The following is a 10,244-nucleotide window of genomic DNA, read 5'->3' as shown; positions in this document are numbered from 1 at the left end:
TCTTGCCTTTTTTTAAGATAAGGCACTGAAATGCTAGGAATCATTTTAGTTACTCCTTAATTGAAAAACTACAATTTATTTTACCTTAGGGAGATAGAGGGGTGTGGGTGTGTGTGTGTGTGTGTGTGTGTGTGTGTGCATGTGTATTTGTATGGGCTTAGCAAGTTAATAATTTGAGTGGAAAAAAATAGTAGGCATTTTAATGTATTTTTAGATGTAAAAGTTAAAGGAAGTATATTATTTTTGGTAAGAATTGATTAGTATCCAAACTAAACTAAGCTAAACTAAAGAAAACATGTGTAATATTAAAAGTCAAGAATAACTGCATAAGCATTTCCAAGCATCACTGTTGACATTGTGTGTGTGTGTGCACGCGTGTGTGTTTAAAGGCACAATGTGCCATTGGCCAACCATCCAAGTAGGTGAATTGGATCCTGTCAGGACATATAAAAAAGAAGGGCTCACCATTGCCTGCTCTTTGGGTTTACACTTACTTGGGTCATTTAATCTTCCTCATGTTAGTACCTCCTGTGCCTAACAGTCATCTCTAGAAAACAAAGACTCTCACTAAAAAGCATTGGAAAAAATCACTGATTTTTGAAATGGAAATCGTCCTGATAATGTTTATGGGGAATAAATACCTGAAGCTTCTTCTTTCAGTTCCATTTCACGGAAGGATTCCAAGAAGAAATAAATAAAAATAGTCAAAAATTATGTAACCCAACAAGAGTTATTTCAAAGCTATAATGCTTTGGCACTGGTGAGATGTGGGGGGAGCAGGGATCTAATATAAGGTTAAGGTTAACAGCCTGGAGAGATCATCAGAGTTACGATCTTACTAAATATTATCTTATGGTTGCCTTAAGTTGAGCAAATATTGAAAGAATCAAAAGTATCTAAAATTTTTCTCCAGGAATCTTCATCTTATAAAAAGAAACAAATCAAAAAATGTCAAAATCAGTGGTTAGGATTATTGTATTTAAAATGAACAAACATAATTTTAAGTAAGCTCATATGGGCTGATAACTTCGAAAACATATATCCAAGTACAAAATGATGCTTCACCAGAGTCTACCATTTCACTGGATCAAGAAGTAATTGCTCTGTTTTAATTGTGTATTTAAAGTTCAAATGATTTTGATTACTCTTGGAAACTAAGGCATTTTGATAAGTCATTTCAACATGGGGAGACGAACCAGAAGTCATTGGAAAACCAAAAGACCTACTACAGACAGCAGGACACTGCCAGGCCTACAAACTAGGTTTCAAGGGTTTCATACTGTCAAGAAACCTTTTATCATGTTCTTATTGCTGCAGAAACTGCTAATATCAACTTCCATATTTCTTTTATGATTCCTTCACTTAGTGTAGGGGTCTGTAGAACTCATTTTTTTCTAACATATAGATCATGAAGTCCTCCTCCAATGGTAGTCCATTTGTTTTCTTTATGTTCATTGAAATATAAAGAATTTGTTTTATGGCTCTATTAAATGTCAGATCGGTATGCTAACACACTCAATACACACTCAAAGTACTAATTCTTAAAACTTATCTGGAATATTTCTAATTTGTAAGCCTATTTGCAGTGTAAATAAAGATAATTACTTAAACCCAACTAATAGTAGAAATAAAATTAAAACAATCACTTTTAGAGAAAACACTATAAAAGGGTTTTATATTCCTACAGCATCGTCCTATTGAGGTAGATGAGGTTTTGAATTTGATTTAAGCTGACTGGTTCATTATGGGGAGACATTTAATATATCTAACCAAGATATTTACTTAGGAAATTTATATGTAGTATCAAATTTTTTTTTATTACATGAAAAAATAATTTCTACAAAATTCATTAAAGTGTTTGGATATTTTTAAAACATGAAGTAATTACAATTGATTGTGTGTACATCAGAATTAAGAAGTAACATGGTCTCATGAATATAACGTGATTCTCAACTGTGTAGTGACTTTTCTTATTTTATGGTTGGCTGGTGAAATACATCAGTTTTGATGCAGTTTTTTGGGCTAGGCTAAACGATTTAATGGTGATGGTATGTGACTTATTTATATGGTTTGTTCAATTATATTTCCACTTTTTTCTAAAATAAAATCTGTCCAAAATCTGTACATTGAAAGCTCAATGTATGCTACAGTCTATAATTTAATTTTTATTTGGTCTATAATTGTATGCTTTTAAAATTAAATCATGAATTTAAATAAATCATAAGAAAAAACTTTAGGAACATTAAAATGGAACAGGAATATATTATAACATCTAATCAATTGTATATCCGCAAATCTTCACTTAGATATAAGAGGTTGTTGGGTGTCCAGTAGGTTTCTTACATGTCTTACATAGCTGAAGATCTGGGATTCAGAATTCCTGATGTCCCTTTGCAGTAAATACATAGAGGTGAGAGGATGGTACAAAATGCCAGCACTGAAGCTAATGTGGTTTAGGCTAATCCGTTACGCCCATCACAATTAGAACGGGGTTGAAACTGGGGCTATAACACGAGTCTTTACTCCAGAAGAGAACCTCCTACTCCACTGGTTCTGGGATGGATAAAAATTATGAGCACCCTCTCCAGCTGCCTTGGACAGAACTTGGACATCTTTTCAAACCTCATCTTAATGTCCAAGTCACTTTGGAGGGTCTCATTCTTAAAGAAAAACAAATACTAATTTTCAAACTTTATTGGACCAAAAATTATAACCTAGATTAACCAAATAGCGGCTGAATGTGCTTTTAATGATACCTTCTTATTTATAATCAGAAAAAATAGAAAATGACCTCTAACCATCAATATAAGATAGCCTCTGGAGAACTTGAAATAGCAATCTTTTTTTTTTCTTAATTTTTTTCACCCATGGAATCATTCACCCACTGTGACCTTTCCTCTTGTCCTCATTTTGGCCTTTGAAATAGAACTTATGCAGTATTTTCTATGTGCATTTAATATGTAATACAAGATACATTTTAAAACTTAAATTTTTACGTTCTCCTCCTTGCCTTAATTACATGTAACGTGAAGCTTATGTTTTAATGGGCATGAGCTCTCCAGTTTTACAGTATCATAAAAAAGAGTTTATGAGCATTTTGTTAAAAATTGGTGCCTATGTCATTGGCAGGGCATGAAATTATTTGCAGCTACTTCTTCTACTTATGAGATAAAATTTGGTCTGAATTAAGAATAGTACAAGAGGAAATTGAAACAATGCTTTTTTAGCCTAAAATGAGTTTAGTCATCAAATGGCACAGATTTGGGTTCATCAGTTTCCACCACATGTTCATACCCTCGGGGAAAACCTGGTCTCTGTTCATACTCGTCTCTAAAGAGTCCCCATTTCAATGTTCACATTAGTTATGCAAAATCAATGGCATGTTTTTTAAAGGGTGTGGATTCAACCCTGAGCACAAGTTATTCCTGCCAAGAACAGGAATCATTTCGATAGTATGGAGTTTCCAGGGCCATGTTATTGGTAAACACCCGGAACTCTCTCTTGGCCACCTTTCCTAGAAATAAATTGATATCTTCCATGAATTATTTATGGATTCTGAGATGAAGCTGATACAGACATTGCATTTCGGGTTCCTATTTCCCAGAAGAATGGGTGACACCAAGGGGGTGATTGACTTAAGTGGTGTTTTCCTGTTTCCTGGGGTCATCACAGTCTTTGAAGTGCTGAGTTTCTGGATGTGGATTTCTCATCCAATGGAAGCCTCCCTGGGCATCATCTTCAGGAAACAGTTATCAAATACAGTGAAAATAAATGCTTTTCCCTCACCATTGAGGCTAACTTGTTATGCTACCTCTGTGGACACAAAAGCCAAAACTATGGGGCCAAAATCAAGCCTTCCCTGGTTTGTGTCTGAGCAGAGTATTGTCACATAAAAAACTCAGGAACAGGAATTCTGGACTATTTGGACTATTTTAAACAAAAACTCATTCTGAATAAATATGCATACAAACATATGTATGCAAATATATGTGTGTGTATATGGATATGCACAGACACACCTACAAAATGAAATAGGTAATAGAGGAGTACCAAATAATCCTACAACCATTATATTCATTTTTTAAAAAAACATTCCTCTTGTTTTTGATTTACAGCAGTGTGTAAAACCTTTCAAATAACAGGTTTTCTATCTCTGGATGCCTTAGCCAGGTGCTCGTCTGGACATGTGGAGAGTGCGCTTACAGGCCTCTGCCAGGCAGAGCTGGTAGGGATGTGCTATGGGAGGTGTCTGGCAGATGCTTCTCTTGGGAGGTGACAAGTGACCGAATTGCCAGAAACCGTCAGAATGAGAAGATGCTGAGAAAGGTTTGACTGCCGAGTCTTAAGGGCTCCCTCTATTAAAATTACGAAGAGAATTGGGAAAACAAAGAGGACTGGGTAGCTCTGCACCCTGCTAAAAATAAGTGGATCAATGTGTTTCTTATGGGAATTACTCTTAGTAGGAATGCCCATCATGCACTTTGCCTTTTCTCCCTCCTCTCCACTTCCCGGCTTTCCTGAGCGGCCCTGATCTCACAGGGCTTTCCCACTGGCAAATGCTGACATGGGCGAAGAACGAGAGGCAGCAGCTGCCTGACTGAGTTCTGTTAGCTGTGGTGGAGGGTACCATTGGGTGGAAGGCACTTGGCAAGATCACAGTTCTTCAGCTCTTTAGGTTGAATCATACCTGCCTTCTCTATATTGAATTTTTATTCAGCCTTTTGACAGGATTTAATTCCCCTTTTTGTTACTTCCACAGTCCCTGTATCTGTCACTGCCCTACTACCTTATATAATAATTATCTATAATAACTTATTTATCTCCTACTCCACTAACCTTATTTAGCCCCTCAAGACCTAGGATTGACTCTTACTCATCTTTTTATGGTACAACATCTAACAGAGTAGATCAGCATATATTTTTCTTCCATGATTTTTTCTGTCTACTACTTCTCAGCTTAGATGCCATCTCCTCTAACAATCTTTTTCTGATTCCCCAAATATTTGTCAGTGTCCTTCCTTTGAGCTCCCTTAGCACTCTCTACTTACCCTATGCCAGCCTTTATTTATTTAATAAATTGTACCTCCTGGCTTGAAAACTTCATGATGAAGGGACTGAATTTTTTTGTTCAGTTGGTTGTGTTTATTTATTTACTTTTAACTGTTTTATTGAGATAAAATTTACATATCATACAGTTCACTCATTTCAAGAGTACAATTCAATTGTTTTTAGTATATTTACGCAGTTTTGGAACCATCACTATCTAATTCCAGAACATTTTCATTACCCCAAAAAGAAATCCCACAGCCAGCAGTCACTCTACACCTTTCCCCTCCTCCACCCCCAGCCTTAGGCAGCCACTGATCTACTTTCTGTTTCTATAGATTTACTTATCCTGGATATTTCACATAAATAGGATCATACAGTATGTGAGGTTTTTGCAGCTGACTTCTTTCACTTAGTATTTTAATATTTGCGTCCTTAGTTTAGAAATAAATTGCCTAGCACACAAAAGACACTCAATGAATTTTTGTAAAATGAAAAAATAAATGCACTAACAAACTCTAGCATTTTTTTGGAGTTAGAATTTGTGCTCAAAATAGAACTTGTCTAAGAAGCTTTGACAAAGCATTGAGTTAGAAATAGAATTATTGCCTCCAAAAACCCTCTCTAGCAAGTATCAATTGTTTGTTCCTCTTGTGCCCTGACTACTGAGGAAGGCACAAAAGAGGTAGCTGGGAGAGGTGTTAGCTACATACAGAGCTGTCCACCTGGACTCTGGGGAGTTTTAGGGGTGCTTGCGGAGCTGCTGATACCAGATGCCTGGAACCTAAGGCTTGCAGTGCATGGAGGTCTAAGGGGTTCGAGGCTTCCTCTTCACTGTACCATGCTCATTACTCATCTCAGCAATGGCTGATGCTCTCTCTGCCCTGCCACTATCAAAACTGAAAAGATTCTGATGTAGTCATGCCCAAGTCTAAATGAACATTCAGGCCTTACCACTCAAGCCCTCACACAGGTACTGAAGTTTTAGGAGAGGACAAAGTAAGACGTTGTGTGTTGTGCAGTTTTAGACATCGGCTATCCAGAAATGGAGCTCTTGGAGGAAATGGGGCACATCACATAACATCCCAAAGTTTCTGTCATTCCCAAGAACAGAAGAAACAAGAGAGAAGCTGGAGTGATGGCCCCATCTAGAGCCATCCGCCAACCAGATCCTAGAGTGTGTGGGAAGATATCCACGCAGCCCTGCCCTCCGAGCATGCATACCAGTGGGTCATGGCTTCCGATCTGTAGAAATATTCTATTCACTTTCTTTGTCTACCATACTATTGTCAGATGCAATATTAATGTAGCCTCAAAATTCATCATTATTATGTCATAAATCTTCCTTTAATTTTATATATAATAAGTACTTACAGATGCAAATCATGTTTAAATGGAAAGACATAACAGTTAAAAGAAGTATTGGCCATATTGTAGTAATTTTGCAAACAGCTGTTTCAAGTTAACAGATGTGTATTCCCAGTCTTGTGTATATGAGATACATGTTAATGTCAACAGTACATTAACAATGCAACTGAATTTAATTATGGAATTGAAAACACTACGGGTAGAGGGATCACATTTTTACTGAAAAGCATAGGTAGGGAGACATCTGTTTCTGGTGAGTTTCAAATAGGTACTCTCATCTTTTACACTCACCGATACCATAATTTTTTGGAACAGTGGATTAACAAAAAGATTTCCCTGCATAGTTTTTCCTAAAACAAGATGGCAGATATATTCTTCAGCAACTTAATTTTGCAAGTGATATTATAAATGCCTTTTAAACATGAATCTGGGAAGTATAGAGAGGACTGCAAAGTGTAAGATACTTCTATTTTTGCACAAAGTTGAGTCTGAAATTAAGACCAAAGAGAAAGCTTCCATGTTTTGTTACCAAATGGCTCAACACTGTGTCCACAATTCTTTATCTTACTAGATTCTTCTATTTGAAATCTTTTCAATTAGTGAAATTACATTAACCTCCAGGGTCTCTTAAGATGCTAATACCATTGGAAGGTGGGCCTATTAGACGATTTCGGTACGAAGGAATTTAATCACATTATTTTTCTCCCAACAGCTGACTAAATTCAAGGCGCTGAGTAAATAAGAGGATGGGACATAATTTTGAGGGAACACTGTTGCAAAGAAGATTCCTCTAAGAGAAAGGGAGCTCGAAAAGCAGATGGGCATTGGCTGTCAATGGGCCACTAGGGCCGATTTCTCTGCTGTGCCAAGTTCAGTTCAAAGGATGAACTTTAAAATAACTTCAGCTGAGCCAAGAACTTGGAATGTAGTACCTTTAAGGAAGTGCTAAAGAAATTCAGATTACTCACCTGAAGATGTGAAGACATCAGAGATGACCTGAATGGGCTACTCCCAATACCTGTTGTCTTGCATTTTACCCATTCAGGTTAGTCAGAAATCCTAATAAACATGACATTTCTTGCATCATCCCCTCCTCTATCTTTCCATTTGCTGATATCCACTACTGACAAAATGCGCTGCATTTTCAAGCATTTAAAGGCAGGCCACTTATAGGGTTGCCAAGGAAGTGAAGCATTGTTAAAGTAGAGACAATCAGTCACCTGCCAAACTGTTGATGGAAATAAAAGTTTGTATTTACCTTTACTGCTTAAAAGTTTTGAATGTAAATCCAATCTGGCTGTGACGCCAACTATCTCAAGGATTGCCAGGATTAATCTGGCTGCTCTGGTGGGCTAAGTGTCCAAAGTGTCCATTCTCATGACTCTGTGCAGGTGCATTTTTCAGAAAGAAAATGGGTTATTCAATCAAGTGTGTAACGATGGTCCTTTCCTCCTAGAGCCTCCAAACAAACTGTTTCAGATCATTTATATGAGACCATATGTTCGTCAAGCCTCTAAGGGACCATGTGAATGGTCCCTGAACATTTAGAGGGTTAAAGAACACTATTGTAAAATTAAACGTTTTAAAATAATTTTTAAAATTTGACTAGATATGGCTATTGCCTCTGGCTTCCAGAGAGGTGGGATAGTTTAGTGGCCTGAGAGTAAACTACAAAACTTCTACCCTTCCATTCTTTTCATGCAAATAAAAAGAATAACTCTTACCTAAACAGAGTGAGCTCCACTTTGCAGTGTTTATTTCTGTGCTGTACTAAAAGATGACTGTTGGCAAAAGTTTTCTTAGGGAAACAGGACCCAAACACTTAAACCACCAATCCTTATGATCCCAGAAACATCAGCTTTGGATGGGGGAGGGAGGCTAGAACACCAGTTGGGAAGGGAAGCCAATGTCGTAGTTTTGTCCATTAGGTTATGAGAAGGAAATAAAAAAAAGAAAAAGGAGGAGGCAACAGAACATGAGAAGAATAAGAAAAGAGAAGAAATAAGAACAAGAGAAATTAAGGGGAGAAAGAGAGAGAGGTTTAGAATCTCTAAGAAATGGTAGAAGATGTTATTTGGTGTCATGATTATCAGTCGGCCAGATGAACAAGAATTTAATGACAAATTCAGCAAGTAAACTTTATAAGGTATGCCACAAACAGGCAACAAAGGGGGATAGTCTGTAGTTAAAAACTAAACTTTTCAATTATCCAGATGTGATTGGGTTTACAGCCATTAAGTAAGTGCATTGCTAACAGAATACGAAGATGCTCCTAATCATAGAAAAGATAATTGCAGTCACAAAAGGAAAATGTCTTATTTTATACTAACTGATCTAATGATTTTGAAACTGCCTTTTGAAGAGAACTAATTCTTTTCTTAGCTTAGTCTTCAGAATCATGAGTTTTCTTGTTTTAGAAATAAACCTAACCACTGTAACTTACTTGCTAATTGTATTTCTCACATTTCCCAGTGATAAAAGTTGCCCTTTATTCTGATTCAAGTGCTCCCCATGTAGAACTTAACCCTTAATGTTAGGCAGTTATTTCATTGAAGACTATATTCGACTTTCAGTACAAAGTTGGTCATACTTTTTAAAAAATTATATTTAGATGGTGAATGCTAAGACTTCTCAAGTCCTCTCCTCTACTAGACTAAAGAACATTAGCCACTATTATCAAAACAAGAGAATGAAATATTCTTCTCTGGGGAAGCTGACCAGCTTAAGAGACAAGACATAAGTATACTGATATTGAAGATTAGCCAATAAAATGACCATTGAGATCACCCTAAAATAAAACCCTAAGTCAATTAATCCTACCCACATGCTCAGAGCATCTCATCAGCTTTTAAGTGCTCCATTCATAATCATGAGCTACAACCAAGAAAATTACCAGACATGTGAGGCAAGTTTCTAAAATGGCAGAGAGAGACAAAATAAGGCAACTTGGAAGAAGCAGGGAGATGAATTACCAAAAAAAAAAAAAATTATTAATATGCTGTTAGGTAGAATAATGTTTCCCCAAATATGTCCACATCTTGTCTATAGCCATGCTACCCTGAACAAGCCCGATCCCGTCTGATCTCAGAAGCTAAGTAGGGTTGGGCCTGGTTAGTACTTGGATGGGAGACCACCTATGAAGACCAGGTGCTGTTGGTGTAAAAAATAAAGGATTGTAAGATGACAAGGTCCTTACAATCTGTGAGGTCAACCAAGGGTTGCCTCGCCTAAAAAAAATATATATATATATCTCCACATCTTTATTGGTTTTCCAGGGCTATTATAAAGTACCATGAATGGGGTAGCTTAAAAAAGAAATTTATTCTCTCACAGTTCTGGAGGTCAGAAATCTTTAAAAAAAAAAAAAAAGGGGTGTCAGCAGGGCTGCACTCCCTCTGGAGGCTCCAAGTCAGAGCACTTCCATGCCTCTTCCAGCTTCTGGTGGCTCCTAACATTCCATGTGGCATTGCTCCACTGTCCACCTCAGTCTTCACATACCTCCTCCTCCTTTGTATATATCTTCTCCTTTTCGTTCTCTCATAAGGACTCTTGTCCTTAGATTCAGGATAATATCATTTAAGAATCTTAATTTAATTACATCTGTAGAGAGAAATAATTCAGAAAAATCCAAATAAGATTACATTCACAGGTTCTGGGTATTAGGAAGTGGACATATCTTTTGGGGGAACACCACTCAGCCTAGTACAAGGTTCTAATCCACGGAAGCCATAAATATGTTACCTTACCTGGCAAAAGGGTTTTTATAGATGTAATTAGGTTAAGAATCTTGGGATGGGTGGATTTTCCTGGCTTATCCACAAGATTCCAAT

General features: G+C 36.9%; 1 pseudogene; it reads left to right on the top strand.

The window, feature by feature from the left end:
• Positions 1–9,454: 9,454 nt before the first annotated feature.
• Positions 9,455–9,573, top strand: LOC112478717 (annotated as a pseudogene).
• Positions 9,574–10,244: the final 671 nt, after the last annotated feature.

This window comes from Pteropus alecto, unplaced genomic scaffold, assembly GCF_000325575.1.
Source record: "Pteropus alecto unplaced genomic scaffold, ASM32557v1 scaffold22, whole genome shotgun sequence".
NCBI lineage: Eukaryota > Metazoa > Chordata > Mammalia > Chiroptera > Pteropodidae > Pteropus > Pteropus alecto.
This window is presented reverse-complemented; position numbering and strand designations above follow the sequence as displayed.